This window comes from Salvelinus fontinalis, chromosome 35 (assembly GCF_029448725.1).
Source record: "Salvelinus fontinalis isolate EN_2023a chromosome 35, ASM2944872v1, whole genome shotgun sequence".
In the NCBI taxonomy this organism is placed as follows: Eukaryota; Metazoa; Chordata; class Actinopteri; order Salmoniformes; family Salmonidae; genus Salvelinus; species Salvelinus fontinalis.
In genome coordinates this window covers 9,453,619-9,468,653 of record NC_074699.1, presented here as the reverse complement: position 1 = coordinate 9,468,653, position 15,035 = coordinate 9,453,619, and the positions used below count along the sequence as shown (strand labels likewise).

Here is a 15,035-nt window from a genome sequence, read left to right as displayed (position 1 = left end):
AATAAAATCAAAGCCGGAGATATTAGGCGTCTATAACAAAAGCTTTTCAGAAGCCAATGCGGAATTCCTTTCCGCGTGTTCCTGAACAGAGGAAATTGGGGTCCTGTCATTCCAAGCTGTCTCTTTTGACCATAGAAATAGCTTGAGACCCCATTTCACCTCTCACAGCCTATTGACATCTAGTGGAAGGTGTATGAAGTGCATGTATACTAATATAATTCAAGCAAACGATTAGGGAGGCCCTGGAACAGAGCCTCGAGTTCAGATTTTTCACTTTCTGACAGGAAGTTTGCTGCAAAATGAGTTCTGTTTTACTCACAGATATAATTCAAACGGTTTTAGAAACTTGAGAGTGTTTTCTATCCAATAGTAATAATTTTCTATCCAATAGTAATAATATGCATATTGTACGAGCAAGAATTGAGTACGAGGCCGTTTGAAATGGGCACCTTTTATCCAAGCTACTCAATACTGCCCCTGCAGCCATAAGAAGTTATTATACATATTACAGACTGAGATAATGGGAAATCGAATGAGAGATGGTTGATCTTGCTCTGTTGGAAGATTTGGCACACAATGCATTTAGCAGAGAGCTTGCTTTTAGAGACAGGTCAGACTTTTTTGTAGAATGTACAGATTGGCTCATCGGATATTGTTTTCCAAAATAAATCTTATAGGATTTTTGCAAAGATTTAAGACCTACTTTAAAAGGGCAAATGCATGCCATTTCCATTGTTATCCACCCTCTGGTTTTTGGCAGTGGCAACTTGCCAATCGTGCATCTCCCAACCCACAATGAGTCAATGTTTTGGATGCAATCATTAGCAAAACAAACTAAAACATACCATTTCTGTACACCATTGCACAAGAGGTTGATGGCAAAGATGGGTTTCTTTGCAATTAATGGGCTCCTAAATATGAAAGGGAGCACCCACATCACCATTAAAGCACCATCCCAAAACAAGTTAAACTATGTGAACAGTAAAGGCTTCCACTCTTAATGTGCATGCGACGTGATGCACAAAAGATGCTTCTGAATGTGGTTCCCAGGTGGTACGCACAATTCGTTCATTCTGCAGAACAGCAATGTTGGTGTATACGCCTACAGGAGGAAGCTGTTGAGGATGGATGGCTTATTGGGGGAGTATTACCTACTCATTTCAAGTATATTTGCCATTGTTAAAGCAACTAATTGTCTTAATGGTTCTCTCTTTGTAGCTTTGTTTTTATTTTTACTGGCCAAATAAAACCTTTTGGTTGTACTCAATCTCGACACTAGCACCTCTATTTTAGTTGGCTGGACAAAAGAACGAGTCAAAATTCACCCAAGGCTAAATTAGAAGGAATATAATATATATTGTTTACAGGAAACTCATTCAAAATTTTAGATTAAGTTGTGTGGAAACTTGCACCACCTCATCTGCACATCTATCACTCCAGTGTTAATTTCTAAATTGTAATTACTTCGCCACTATGGCCTATTCATTGCCTTACCTCCTTACTTCATTTGCACATACTGTATACAGATTTTATATTGTGTTATTGCCTGTACGTTTGTTTATCCCATGTATAACTCTGTGTTGTTGTTTTTGTCACACTGCTTTGCTTTATCCTGGCCAGGTCGCAGTTGTAAATGAGAACTTGTTCTCAACTGGCCTACCCGGTTAAATAAAGGTTAAATAAAAAATAAAAAAAGGACTGGGGAGGTGAAATATATTTCTCCGATGGGCAAAGAAATTCAAAAGGTGATAATTGTCCAAACAGATCCTCAAGGTAGATGGATTTTAAATATGTTATTGGACCATAAACAGATATAACTCATTAACCCATACAGTCCAAATAATGATGATGCCACTTCTTTGAAAATCGAATAATTTATCAACCCTAAAAGCAATACAATACTCTATTATTATGGTGGGAGATTATAATATGGTTTTAAATACCTCTATGGACCGTAAAGAAAATCACACTACAAACTGTCACCCTCATGCAGTTAGTGATATATACATTGCGAAGGCTCAATCAAGCTAGTCGTCTTGACTACATTCTATCTGGCTCCAAAAGTTGTAAAAGTGCTGATAGGGGACAGAATGCGGTCGGACTATCAAATAATTGGCATATATCCACGTGGGCGAGTATATTGGAAATTTTATCAAAGCCTAATGGATGATAACTTCTTTTTAACTTGGACAGAAGAATTTATAACTGACTTTTTCCGACATAACATAGGTACAGCAGATCCCCTTATTCTATCGGACACTTTTGTATGTGCGTTTAGAGGCCAAGCAATCCAGTACTCATCTCTAAAACAAAAGCAATTTAGGTCAAACGAGTTCATATTATTAACAAAGGAAATGGAAGGACTAACAGTACAGATAGCAATAAAAACTGTACCATAGAGGCTCGGAATAATTAGAGGAAAAACAAAAAGAAATGAAGGAACTTATTCAAGAAAGATCAAGTGTAATATATTATTTAAAAAAGCGAACAGGATGGAATATGGGAAAAAATTACCAAATTATAGAAATGCTACCAAAAATGATTTACTCAAACTTGTTACAAATGTCACCAAACAATATTTTGAAACAGGAAGTAAAGTACTAAAAGCATACATGTTTCCATCTGCACAATTTTTTGCTCTATTAATAACATACATTAACCACTGTACAGAAAGACTCATGCGAAGGCCAAATTACAGAGGAGGAACTTCTTGATGCAATTAAAGCCTTTAAGTCTGGGTAAACTCCAGGGCTGGATGGCATACCAGAGGAAGTGTACCAAACCTTTTTTTTGATCTACTCAGCGGTCTGTTTTATTAGTATTTTTTAATCACTCCTATATAAATAGTAGATTATCAGACACTCAACAAGAAGGTCTGATTTCATTATTACTAAAACAGGATCCAAGTGGTAAATATAAACATACAGTCATTTAAAAAAATTGGAGGCCTCTTACACTTCAGTGTTGTGATGCAAAGATTCGAGCAATATGCATAGATTGAAAAGATATTGTCGGATATTATTCATTCTAATCAGACAGGTTTTTTTACATGGACGATAAATTGGAGATAAGACAAGTAGTGGACACAATAGAATACTATGAAATATCGGGGAACCAGGCCTGGTTTTAATAGCTGACTTTGAAAAGGCTTTTGAGAAAGTACGACTGGAGTTTATATATAAATGCCTGGAATATTTATATTTTGGAGAATCTCTTATAAAATGGTTTAAAGTTATTTATAGTAACCCTAAGTGTAAAATAGTAAATAATGGCTACTTCTCAGAAAGTTTTAGACTGTCAAGAGGAGTAAAACAAGGTTGTCTACTACATTTTACATTTACATTTTAGTCATTTAGCAGACGCTCTTATCCAGAGCGACTTACAGTAGAGTGCATACATTATTACATTTCATTACATTTTACATACTGAGACAAGGATATCCCTACTGGCCAAACCCTCCCTATCCCGGACGACGCTATGCCAATTGTGCGTCCCCCCACGGACTTCCCGGTTGCGGCCGGCTGCGACAGAGCCTGGGCGCGAACCCAGCCCAGCCTGGGCGCGAACCCAGAGACTCTGGTGGCGCAGCTAGCACTGCGATGCAGTGCCCTAGACCACTGCGCCACCCGGGAGGTATCGGCATATCTATTTATTATCGGCATCGAAATGTTAGCTGTTAAAATCAGATCCAACAATAAAATCAAGGGGTTTGAAATCCAGGGCTTAAAAACAAAATTGTCATTTTACGCTGATTATTCATGGTTAATTTTAAATCCACAATATGGATCCCTCAGAGGATCTAGATAGTTTTAACCTCTGGATTACAACGAAATTATGATAAATACTATATTGTGTAGGTTACCAATAAGATGGTCTGACAGTGAGTTGGTATTTGATTAGGAGGGGGAAAAAAGCATTAGCTACTCTTCCTGGGGTCCACACAAAACATGACATACAGACATACAGTGCATTCCGAAAGAATTTAAACCCCATGACTTTTCCCACATTTTGTTGCATTACAGCCTTATTCTAAAATGGATTAAATATGTTTTTTCCCTCATCAATTTACACACAATACCCTATAATGCAAAGCAAAAACAGGGTTGTAGAAATTTGCAAATGTATAATACATGGAAATATCACATTTACATAAGTATTCAGACCATTTACTCTGTACTTTGTTGAAGAACCTTTTGCAGCGATTACAGCCTCAGTATTTTTGGGTATGATGCTACAAGCCTGGCACAGCTGTATTTGGGGAGTTTCTCCCATTATTTTCTGCAGATCCTCTTAATGTCTGTCAGGTTGGATGGGGAGCATTGCTGCACAGCTATTTTTAGGTCTCTCCAGAGATGTCCGGGTTCTGGCTGGGCCACTCAAGGAGATTCAGAGACTGCAGGTCAAAGAGTTCCATCTTGGTTTCATCAGACCAGAGAATCTTGTTTCTCATGGTCTGAGTCCTTTAGGTGCCTTTTATAAAACTCCAAGTGGCCTGTCATGTGCCTTCTACTGAGGAGTGCTACAGAGATGGTTGTCTTTTTTGGTAAGCAAATTGAAGTGGGTAAGGTAGAGGTGATGTGATCCTCAACTATTCTCTCAAAACACTTCATGATGACAGAAGTGAGTCTTACGGGGAGATAGTCATTTAGTTCAGTTATCTTTGCTTTATTGGGTACAGGCACAGTGGTGGACATCTTGAAGCAAGTGGTAAACACTCCAACCAGCTGGTCTACTTATGCTCTGAGAACGTGGCTATGGATGCCGTCTGGGCCGGCAGCCTTGCGAGGGTTAACACACTTAAATGTCTTACGCAGGTCGGCCACGGAGAAGGAGAGCCCAGAGTGGCACTGTGTTATCCTCAAAGCGGGCGAAGAAGATGTTTAGCTTGTCCGGAAGCAAGACGTCGGTGTCTGCGACGCGGCTGGTTTTCCCTTTGTAGTTTATGAATGTCTGTAGACCCTGCCACATACGTCTCATGTCTGAGCTGTTGAATAGCGACTTCACTTTGTCTCTATACTGACGTTTTGCCTGTTTGATTGCCTTACGGAGGTTATTCTGCAATATTCCCAATCACCTCGCCATGGTTAAATGGGGTGGTTCCTGCTTTCAGTTTAGGTGTGAACGCTGCAATCTGTCCATTGTTTCTGGTTAGGTAGGTAGGTTTTAATAGCAACAGTGGGTACAACATCTCCTATACACTTCCTGGTAACTTCCCCTTGCTTAGTGGTGTTGCAGACTCTGGGGCCTTTCAGAACAGGTGTGTGTGTATATATACCTAGATCATGTGACACTTAAATAAAGAATGTCCATTTGTGTGCAATCTAACTAATTATGTGACTTCTGAAGGTAATTGGTTGCACCAGATCTTATTTAGGGGCTTTATAGCAAAGGGGGTGAAAACATATGCACTCACCACTTTTCCGTTTTTTCTTTTTTTGAAACAAGTTAGTCCAAATAGGTGAAGTGAAAAAAACAATTTTTGTTTATGTACATTACATGACATACAAATGTTAATTACAGGTTGTAATGCAGCAAAATAGGAACAACGAAAAGGGGGATGAATACTTTTGCAAGGCACTCTATTTGCCTTGTTAAAATCACCAGCTGCAATAAATGCGGCCTCAGGTTATGTGGTTTCCAGTTTGCATACTGTCCAGTGAAGTTCTTTGAGGGCCGTTGTGGTATCGGCTTGAGGGGGAATATACACAGCTGTGACAAAAAACAAAGATTATTCTCTTGAAAGCAAAACTGTCGGGATTTGATTGTGAGGTATTCTAGGTCAGGTGAACAACAGGACTAGAGTTTCTGTATGTAATCACAATCACACCATGAGTGGATAATCATGAAGCATACACCTCCGCTTTTCTTCTTCCCGGAAAGTTGTTTATTCCTATCTGCGCCATATACTGAGAACACAGCTGGCTGTATGGACAAAGACAGTATATCCTGAGAGAGCCATGTTTTCGTGAAACAGAGTATGTTACAATCCCTGATGTCTCTCTGGAAGGAGATTCTCGCCCTGAGCTCGTCTTCTTTATTATCTAGAGACTGAACATTAATAAGTAATATACACGGATGTGGTGGATGGTGTGCGCGGACTAGAAGTCCACTCCTAATACCTCTTCTCCGCCAGCGGTGATTTGGATCAGCCTCTGGAATCAGTTCAATTGCACGTACGAACAAGGATCCAATTGCGGAAAGTCGTATTCCCAGTCATAATGCTGGTGAGTTACCACTCTGATATCTAAAAGTTATTTATGGCTGTATGTAATAACACAAAATATTTCCTGGTGTAATAATGTAAGAAATACAATTCTGCGAAGTTGCTTCGGAGCGAGAAGCAGAGCTGCCCATCTGTCGGCGCCATCTTGCTAGTCTGTAAATAGTCAAAGCTTTCCTTATTTTTGAGTCAGTCACAGTGGTAAGGTATATTGGGATGCGTACCATGAGCAGCACTTTCTCCATTTTGACACCATTCTCCGGGATGTACCTGAACCCATTTAGAAGTTACAGCATCCCCTCCCCACTCGGCTGAGATGCCACTCAGCCCCCCTCCCGGAACTCTAAAACGATACACCTGACCACTTTGACTGACCCAAACTTAAGGGAAGCTTTGACTATGTACAGTGAGCATAGCCTTGCTGTTGAGAGAGGCCACTGTGGAGAAGACATGCTTTGTGCACACTGCCCACAAAATGAGGTGGAAACTGAGCTGCACTTCCTAACCTCCTGCCAAATGTATGGCCATATTAGAGACACATATTTCCCTCAGAATACACAGACCCCCAGATAATTTGAAATAATCTGACATTTTGAAATGTCTTTATTCTTTTGAAACTTTTGTGAGTGTTTACTGTTTCATGTTTGTTTATTATCTACTTCACTTGCTTTTGCAATGTTAACATATGTTTCCCATGCCAATAAAGCCCTGAAATTGAAATTGAGAGAGAGAGATTGAAGAGACAGGAAAATATTGGTCCAGAAAGTGTGACAGAGAGAGAATTAAAGTGTGTAGACAGTGGTTGCATTACAGAAAACAACCGAATCTGCTGATATTGAACAATTTTGGACTTTGTCCACATTCAGGCTTGAGTCCAAGCTTCAGACTCACCGTTCCCCTTTCCATCCTCCTCTTTCCCCTGATCCCAGGATGCAGAAGCAGAACTTTCAGAGCCTCAGATAAAAGCTGCTGATCCTGACTTTGTTTATGCCCCAAGTCTCCCGCTTTTGTCAGATCCTTCCAGCAATGCTCCACAACACAGGACAAACACACACACACACACACACACACACATAATGGCTAAATGCTCGCAATTACAATAAAAGAAAATACACCAAACTACAAGCATATCAAGCCAAACTATTCCTAGTCCATTCTCATGCAGGTGTATCAAGCCAAAAAATTCCCAGTCCCATTCTCATGCAGGTGTATCAAGCCAAAAAATTCCCAGTCCCATTCTCATGCAGGTGTATCAAGCCAAAACATTCCCTGTCCATTCTCAAACACATAGTACTACAGTTTCTACAGCCAGAAGCCTATAGCCCACAGATGATCCGGATTACCTGATGAGCTATCCTCTCCATCTCTGTTTCCTGCCAGTGTCACCTGCCAACAGAAGAGAGAAAGAAAGGGAGGGAGAGGAAGACGGTGACAGGGAAAAGAGGATAGAAGGTGCAGAGGTGTAGGGGAGCTGCACCGGAGTAGGTGGCAGTTAGATAGCGTCTCAGTGACTGAGCACGTTGTCAATGTGCCAATTAGGCTGGCAGCAAGTTGGCAGGAAACGAACACATTCGCACTCATATATATATATATATAATGTGTGTGTATATATATATATAATATATATATATATACACTGCTCAAAAAAATAAAGGGAACACTTAAACCACACAATGTAACTCCAAGTCAATCACACTTCTGTGAAATCAAACTGTCAACTTAGGAAGCAACACTGATTGACAATAAATTTCACATGCTGTTGTGCAAATGGAATAGACAAAAGGTGGAAATTATAGGCAATTAGCAAGACACCCCCCAAAACAGGAGTGATTCTGCAGGTGGTGACCACAGACCACTTCTCAGATCGTATGCTTCCTGGCTGATGTTTTGGTCACTTTTGAATGCTGGCGGTGTTCTCACTCTAGTGGTAGCATGAGACGGAGTCTACAACCCACAAAAGTGGCTCAGGTAGTGCAGTTCATCCAGGATGGCACATCAATGCGAACTGTGGCAAAAAGGTTTGCTGTGTCTGTCAGCGTAGTGTCCAGAGCATGCAGGTGCTACCAGGAGACAGGCCAGTACATCAGGAGACGTGGAGGAGGCCGTAGGAGGGCAACAACCCAGCAGCAGGACCGCTACCTCCGCCTTAGTGCAAGGAGGTGCACTGCCAGAGCCCTGCAAAATGACCTCCAGCAGGCCACAAATGTGCATGTGTCAGCATATGGTCTCACAAGGGGTCTGAGGATCTCATCTCGGTACCTAATGGCAGTCAGGCGACCTCTGGCGAGCACATGGAGGGCTGTGCGGCCCCACAAAGAAATGCCACCCCACACCATGACTGACCCATCGCCAAACCGGTCATGCTGGAGGATGTTGCAGGCAGCAGAACGTTCTCCACGGCGTCTCCAGACTCTGTCACGTCTGTCACATGTGCTCAGTGTGAACCTGCTTTCATCTGTGAAGAGCACAGGGCGCCAGTGGCGAATTTGCCAATCTTGGTGTTCTCTGGCAAATGCCAAACGTCCTGCACGGTGCTGGGCTGTAAGCACAACCCCCACCTGTGGACGTCGGGCCCTCATACCACCCTCATGGAGTCTGTTTCTGACCGTTTGAGCAGACACATGCACATTTGGACAGTTTGATTTCACAGAAGTGTGATTGACTTGGAGTTACATTGTGTTGTTTAAGTGTTCCCTTTATTTTTTTGAGCAGTGTATATATATATATATAATGTGTTTGTGTGTGTGTGTATATTTATCAAATCAAATGTATTTATATAGCCCTTGGTACATCAGCTAATATCTCGAAGTGCTGTACAGAAACCCAGCCTAAAACCCCAAACAGCAAGCAATGCAGGTGTAGAAGCACGGTGGCAAGGAAAAACTCCCTAGAAAGGCCAAAACCTAGGAAGAAACCTAGAGGAACAAGGCTATGAGGGGTGGCCAGTCCTCTTCTGGCTGTGCCGGGTGGAGATTCTAACAGAACATGGCCAAGATGTTCATAAATGACCAGCATGGTCAAATAATAATAATCACAGTAGTTATCGAGGGTGTAGCAAGTCAGCACCTCAGGAGTTAATGTCAGTTGGCTTTTCATAGCCGATCATTAAGAGTATCTCTACCGCTCCTGCTGTCTCTAGAGAGTTGAAAACAGCAGGTCTGGGACAGGTAGCACGTCCGGTGAACAGGTCAGGGTTCCATAGCCGCAGGCAGAACAGTTGAAACTGGAGCAGCAGCAAGGCCAGGTGGACTGGGAACAGCAAGGAGCCATCATGCCAGGTAGTCCTGACTCATGGTCCTAGGGCTGAGGTCCTCCGAGAGAGAGAAAGAAAGAGAGAAGGAGAGAATTAGAAAGAGCATACTTAAATTGACACAGGACACCGGATAAGACAGGAGAAGTCCTCCAGATATAACAAACTGACCCTAGCCCCCCGACATATAAACTACTGCAGCATAAATACTGGAGGCTGAGACAGGAGGGGTCAGGAGACACTGTGGCCCCATCCGATGATACCCCCGGACAGGGCAAAAACAGGAAGGATATAACCCCAACCACTTTGCCAAAGCACAGCCCCCACACCACTAGAGGGATATCTTCAACCACCAACTTACCATCCTGAGACAAGGCCGAGTATAGCTCACAAAGATCTCCGCCACGGCACAAACCAAGGGGGGGGGGGCGCCAACCCAGACAGGAAGGTCACGTCAGTGACTCAACCCACTCAAGTGACGCACCCCTCCTAGGGACGGCATGAAAGAGCACCAGTAAGCCAGTGACTCAGCCCCTGTAATAGGGTTAGAGGCAGAGAATCCCAGTGGAGAGAGGGGAACCGGCCAGGCAGAGACAGCAAAGGTGGTTCGTTGCTCCAGAGCCTTTCCGTTCACCTTCACACTCCTGGGCCAGACTACACTCAATCATATGACCTACTGAAGAGATGAGTCTTCAGTAAAGACTTAAAGGTTGAGGCCCGAGTCTCACATGGGTAGGCAGACCATTCCATAAAAATGGAGATCTATAGGAGAAAGACCTGCCTCCAGCTGTTTGCTTAGAAATTCTAGGGACAATTAGGAGGCCTGCGCCTTGTGACCGTAGCGTACGTGTAGGTATGTACGGCAGGACCAACTCGGAAAGATAGGTAGGAGCAAGCCCATGTAACGCTTTGTAGGTTAACAGTAAAACCTTGAAATCAGCCCTTGCAGGGAAGCTAGCACTGGAGTAATATGATCAATTATTTTGGTTCTAGTCAGGATTTTAGCAGCCATATTTAGCACTAACTGATGTTTATTTAGTGCTTTATCTGGGTAGCCGGAAAGTAGAGCATTGCAGTAGTCTAACCTAGAAGTAACAAAAGCATGGATTAATTTTTCTGCATCATTTTTGGACAGAAAGTTTCTGATTTTTGCAATGTTACATAGATGGAAAAAAGCTGTCCTTGAAAGAGTCTTGATATGTTCGTCAAAAGAGAGATCAGGGTCAAGAGTAACGCCGAGGTCCTTCACAGTTTTATTTGAGACGACTTTACAACCATCAAGATTAATTTTCAGATTCAAAAGAAGATCTCTTTGTTTCTTGGGACCTAGAACAAGCATCTCTGTTTTGTCCGAGTTGAAAAGTAGAACGTTTGCAGCCATCCACTTCCTTATGTCTGAAACACAGGCTTCTAGCGAGGGCAATTTTGGGGCTTCACCATGTTTCATTGAAATGTACAGCTGTGTGTCATCCGCATAGCAGTGAAAGTTAACATTATGTTTTCGAATGACATCCCCAAGAGGTAAAATAAATAGTGAAAACAATAGTGGTCCTAAAACGGAACCTTGAGGAACACCGAAATGTGCAGTTGATTTGTCAGAGGACAAACCATTCAGAGACAAACTGATATCTTTCCAACAGATAAGATCTAAACCAGGCAAGAACTTGTCCGTGTAGACCAATTTGGGTGTCCAATCTCTCCAAAAGAATGTGGTGATCGATGGTATCAAAGGCAGCACTAAGGTCTAGTAGCACAAGGACAGATGCAGAGCCTCGGTCTGACGCCATTAAAATGTCATTTACCACCTTCACAAGTGCAGTCTCAGTGCTATGATGGGGTCTAAAACCAGACTGAAGCATTTTGTATACATTGTTTGTCTTCAGGAAGGCAGTGAGTTGCTGCGCAACAGCTTTTTCAATTTTTTTTGAGAGGAATGGAAGATTCGATATAGGCCGATAGTTTTTTAAATATTTTCTGGGTCAAGGTTTGGCTTTTTCAAGAGAGGCTTTATTACTGCCACTTTTAGTGAGTTTGGTACACATCCGGTGGATAGAGAGCCGTTTATTATGTTCAACATAGGAGGGCCGAGCACAGGAAGCAGCTCTTTCAGTAGTTTAGTTGGAATAGGGTCCAGTATGCAGCTTGAAGGTTTAGAGGCCATGATTATTTTCATCATTGTGTCAAGAGATATAGTACTAAAACACTTAAGTGTCTCTCTTGATCCTAGGTCCTGGCAGAGTTGTGCAGACTCAGGACAGCTGAGCTTTGGAGGAATACGCAGATTTAAAGAGGAGTCCGTAATTTGCTTTCTAATGATCATGATCTTTTCCTCAAAGAAGTTAATGAATTTATTACTGCTGAAGTGAAAGCCATCCTCACTTGGGGAATGCTGCTTTTTAGTTAGCTTTGCGACAGTATCAAAAAGACATTTTGAATTGTTCTTATTTTCCTCAATTAAGTTGGAGAAATAGGATGATCGAGCAGTAGTGAGGGCTCTTCGATACTGCACGGTACTGTCTTTCCAAGCTAGTCGGAAGACTTCCAGTTTGGTGTGGCGCCATTTCCGTTCCAATTTTCTGCAAGCTTGCTTCAGAGCTCGGGTATTTTCTGTATACCAGGGAGCTAGTTTCTTATGACAAATGTTTTTAGTTTTTATGGGTGCGACTGCATCTAGGGTATTGCGCAAGGTTAACCTGTCTAGGATGAGGGTGCCGCTAGCGGCACTCCCCCCCCCCACTGAAAAGGCAGAGCCGCGAAATTCAAAAAAAATATTTTTTTTAAATATTTAACTTTCACACATTAAAGTCCAATACAGCTAATGAAAGACACAGATCTTGTGAATCCAGCCAACATGTCCGATTTTTAAAATGTTTTACATTGAAGACACAATATGTAAAGATGTACATCTATTACCTAAAAACACATTAGCATAATCCACCATCTTTTATTTGTCCACCAACACCAGTAGCTATCACCAATTCGGCTAAACTAAGATATTTATAGCCCCTAACCAAGAAAAAAACTCATCAGATGACAGTCTGATAACATATTTATGGTATGGGATAGGTTTTGTTAGAAAAAAGTGCATATTTCAGGTAGATGGCATAGGTTACAATTGCACCCACCGTCACAAATGGACTAGAAAAACTACATTGAGCAACGTGTTTACCTACTTACTAATCATCAAACATTTCGTAAAAATACACAGCATACACTAATCGAAAGACACAGATCCTGTGAATACAGACAATATTTCAGATTTTCTTACAGCGAAGTGTCTTACAGCGAAAACACAATAAATCGTTATATTAGCATAGCACATAGCACATAGCAGCCCAGCATTGATTCTAGCCAAAGTGAGCGATAACGTCAACATCGCCAAAATATATTAATTTTTTCACTAACCTTCTCAGAATTCTTCAGATGACACTCCTGTAACATCATATTACACAATCCATATAGAGTTTGATCGAAAATGTTTATATTTAGCCACCAAAATCATGGTTAGACAATGTGAAATGTAGCCAAGCTGGTGAGAAAATGTCCGTGCGCCACTTAGACAGTGATCTACTCTTATACATAAATACTCATAAACGTGACTAAAAAATATAGGGTGGACAGGGATTGATAGACAATTTAATTCTTAATACAATCGCGGAATTACATTTTTTTATTTATCCTTACTTTTCAATACAGTTTGCGCCAAGCGAAGCTACGTCAAAAAACATGGCGTCGTAAGCCACTAACATTTTTCGACAGAAACACGATTTATCATAATAAAAATGTCCTACTTTGAGCTGTTCTTCCATCAGTATCTTGGGCAAAGGATCCTTTCTTGGGAGTAATCGTCTTTTGGTGGAAAGCTGTCCTCTTGCCATGTGGAAATGCCAACTGCGTTCGGGATGAACTGGAAGCGTGCCCAGCAATTCACAGCGTTTCAGAAATAAATTTCCCAAAATCGCACTAAACGGATATAAATTGCTATAAAACGCTTTAAATTAACTACCTTATGATGTTTTTAACTCCCATAACGAGTAGAAACATGACCCGAGTAATATTACTCCCTCCACTAATGCTTGGAACAGGTGCGGGTCGGTGTCCTCTAGGCGCATGACGCAGCTCCAAAAGAGTGACTAGCCTCAGGGTTTTTTAATTTGTAGTGCCTGTGAACGCGCAATCGACCCCATTCAAATCGTCATCACGTAAAGGCATCCAGGGGAAGACGTAAGCAGTGTCCGTATACTCATAGCAATAACAGTGCCCTTTTAACTGACTCCAGATCAGGGGCCAAAATTTCTGAAATCTGACTCCATGTCAGGGAAATTGCTGTAGAATGGGCTCTGTTCCACTTAGAGACAAAATTTCAACTCCTATAGAAACTATAGACTGTTTTCTATCCAATAATAATAATAATATGCATATTATACGATCAAGGATTTTGTGGGAAGCCGTTTCAAAAATTACACGATTAGCATAAATAGTCACAACAGCGCCCCCATCTTCAACAGGTTAAATTGAGTTCCTCAGTTAGGTGGTTAACTGATTTTTGTCCTCTGATGTCCTTGGGTAGGCAGAAGGAGTCTGGAAGGGCATCAAGGAATCTTTGTGTGGTCTGAGAATTTATAGCACGACTTTTGATGCTCCTTGGTTGGGGTCTGAGCAGATTATTTGTTGCGATTGCAAACGTAATAAAATGGTGGTCCGATAGTCCAGGATTATGAGGAAATTCTATATATATATATATATATATATATATATATATATATATATATATATACACACACACACACACAAACCTTTAACTTCCTCATCAAATGAGCCCAATGTCACCATATAGATCATATCTTAATTTGATCATCCTGTTGTTGCAATACTTTTCCTGCACAGTTTGTATCGTATTCAAGGTGTAAAAAGGCTTCTGAAGTTTGTAATAGTTTAGGTTAAAGTTTCAGACTTGATTTGCCCTCACAAAAAATTTATAAACCCCTTCAAAAAATGTCCATTAATTATAATCAACATAATAATTCACATTCCCTGTTGCTGCGGGATTATTTTCCTGCTGTGAGAAACTGGGTCAAATTAAGATACGATAGCAGTGGGAGCGATGGAGGGATATAGAGGAAAGACTCTTTCATGGACGTGAAAGCTGTTGAAATTATAAACACACGGGAAATAGGGAGATTACACTGACAGGGAGATATACGGAGATAAGAGAAAAAGGTACGAAATTACAGATTGAAAGAGAGAAGACATTGGAAAAAGAGGAAGAAAGACAAGAAAAATTAAGTAGGCTTGTCAAAATCTCTCTCTCTCCCCCTCTCCAACTTTCCCGTTAGACAGCATAATATGACATTTGACTGCAGCCTCACAATGTAACATTAGTGGCAGTTAGACACATTTTAAGAGAGTTTGTGATATTCTGTTGTGCCTACAATAGTATGTTGACTCATAGCCACCAGTAGTCAGATGTCTAGGTCCTTGCTAGCTGGGCTACACATGTACAGTGTATTGCAAAAGTATTCATCCCTAATTTGCATTTTTCCTATTTTGTTGCATTACAACCTG

General features: G+C 41.3%; 1 protein-coding gene across 3 annotated transcripts in view; it reads left to right on the top strand.

The window, feature by feature from the left end:
- LOC129834311 (MAM domain-containing glycosylphosphatidylinositol anchor protein 1) overlaps positions 1 to 15,035 on the top strand; it is a 427,292-nt gene that overhangs the window by 224,218 nt on the left and 188,039 nt on the right. The gene's annotated exons all lie outside the window — the stretch shown is intronic.